Genomic DNA, 2,569 nt, shown 5'->3' with positions numbered 1-2,569 from the left:
CCCTTCAATAAATGAATCAAAGTATTATACCCATATGATAGACACTTTTAATGGCTTTTCTAACTAAATAATTGTATTATCTTTCTTAACATTTGTACAACACATACACCACACTTAACTAAATTACAATTTTAACGATATTCATTCTATTCTCAAAATTGTTTGGCTGGTATTTTATTCCTTCACGTTTTGTAGGACGCTAATCACATAACGTTCTATTCCTACTGAACCCATTAAACAGTATCAAAGTGCAACTCTAATTACACTCATGTAGCAAAAATGAATTGTGTTTCCCCTTTCCATGTTAACTCGTACTGAATTCGAAACGTTTGTTAAATTTTAGCGAAGTTGCGGCAGTTACAGTCTACCGTGCTCTCGAAAAACACCTCTTGTACATTTTCTCAAACTTTTCCACAGTTTTTTCCAAACGTGTTCCACAGTTTTTTATCCGTCTGTGTTCAGTTCAGTCCCTATCCACTTGAGACGACGCGATGTGTTGTTTGTGCGTATGTATACAGTTTCATATTTGTTACTTTTTAATTGCCAATAATCGTCAATGAAAAAGGTTGCGTTAGTATTCCATTTATTTGTAAACTTAACGGAAAAGATAGATGACAATTGTTGGGGACAACGTATCATCCTAAGTTTACGATACAGTCGACGCATATGCTATTTTTGAGGACTTGAACATTTTATTTTCTTAGCATGCACTTAAGAGGATACATCACTCTGAAGCTTTCGAAAGAAAATTTGAAGATAGGTAACAGTTTGCGAATTTTTTCCCCAGGTCACTATTACATGGAAAAGATCAATTTTTTGGAGGATATAAACGTAACTTCCAGTTCTTTTCTCTAATTTTTAAAAAGTAAAAATGTCACGAGCGGGTAAATTTATATGATTATAGCAAAAGTTATTTGCAAATAATGAATAAATCTATTTTATTCGTTCTTCGAAATAAGCTTTGCCCAACACTGCAATCAACCGATCGTAATAGCAGAGCGCGCGAATCACTTACCTGAGAAACGGGGCACAGCGGTTCTTTAACAGCTCATGTTAAAGCGATGTTAATTTTAAAGATTTCATCCTAAAAACATCTGACTTTCGAGGAAAAATTTGAAAAATAAGCATTTGTTTGTAATTTTTAACACTACAAAATGAATATTTCAATTTAAAAAAATTTTATTAAGATAAGTCGAATAATTTAGATTAAAAATAAAAAAAGAATCAATTCAATATAAAGATCTGTATTTTTTAAACAAATTTGAAACCAGCAAAATTGTCTTAAACTCCGTTTAATTTCACATGGTCTACATCATATTTCATTTTGAATAAAATCCCTGACGTTGATGTCAAAAGTGATCGATTTGGCGTGGAAAGACCAATGGGGCTGGCCAGTGACGCGATATACCTACTTGAACATCGTTACGTCTCGAATCCCACTATCTCGATCTTTTTTTCTCATAATCTAACACGTTTTTCAGTAATTTTCGAACAATGGATAAAATAAATATTTCGACATCTTACTATGTAGCTTAAACTGACGAAGTGTCGCGAAAAGAAAAATATACTGCATAAAAAATACTTATGTATAAGGATGTATCTTTTTAGCTGCAATCGCGTCACTGGTAATTTTGCAAATTTTTTTCTTGCATACTTATGCAATGTGTCGTTGGTTTTGAGGATCAGCCCCCGTGTCTTGACGTGCTCTATTTGTATTCGTTAGTGTAAGGAGGTTTGCCCTGCTGCGGGGATAACTTCAAACGTTAATAATTAAAAAACTAAGCCTCAAACGCAATTTTTTTATTCCTGATTTTTGTCTTATCTCAGCTTCTAGAATTACCCCTTCAATTTTCTTCCGAACACCCTGTATATTACACAAGTATGTGAGAAAAATTGTGTAAAATTACAAGTGATGCAGTTGCAACTAAAAAGGTAGATCTTTCTAAGTATTTTTTACGCGACATAAATTTCTTTTTACGACACTTGATCAGCATAAACTACATTCAACTACCTCCCAGGAGTGACCGAACGCCTTGCGTAGCCTTATTTTCTATCTTTATTTTCGAGTTAGCCGAATAAATAACTTTCTTGTACAAAAATGCACACATTTTGGTTGCACGTTAGATGCACTATTTTTGAGCTAGTTGAATGAATAACTTTCTGGCCCCCAAATTCGAAAAATGATTGGACCCCCAGGCATATATGTATCCGTTGATATAAAAAAAATATAAATGTGCCAATATTTACGAATTCTCTTGCTGTAGGCAAAATTGCATTAAAACGAACGTGATTCCACTGGATGTTTCATATAGTATACTCTATAGATGCGACATTATGTAAATCTTACATAACACTGTAAATTATTAGAATAATACGCATTTGAAATGAAAGTATGCGTTTCTTACGTACCTAAAATAGTGACTTCTTTCTAAGGAAAAGAGAAAAACAGTTAATTTCAAATTTTTCCAAATTTTGTCAAATTACGTATTCCTATATGTGGTTAAGAGTGTATTTTTGATTTATTTTGATAGATTATACGTGTAGGATTGTGTATATATGCAAAGGCCGC

General features: G+C 32.9%; 1 protein-coding gene across 1 annotated transcript in view; it reads right to left on the bottom strand.

Annotated features, from left to right (window-relative positions):
• LOC108573620 (neurotrimin-like) overlaps positions 1-2,569 on the bottom strand; it is a 134,373-nt gene that overhangs the window by 51,640 nt on the left and 80,164 nt on the right. The window lies entirely within an intron of this gene.

Source organism: Habropoda laboriosa, unplaced genomic scaffold (genome assembly GCF_001263275.1).
Source record: "Habropoda laboriosa isolate 0110345459 unplaced genomic scaffold, ASM126327v1 scaffold128, whole genome shotgun sequence".
NCBI lineage: Eukaryota > Metazoa > Arthropoda > Insecta > Hymenoptera > Apidae > Habropoda > Habropoda laboriosa.
The sequence above is the reverse complement of the archived record's forward strand: the minus strand, read 5'-3'. Positions and strand labels throughout refer to the sequence as shown.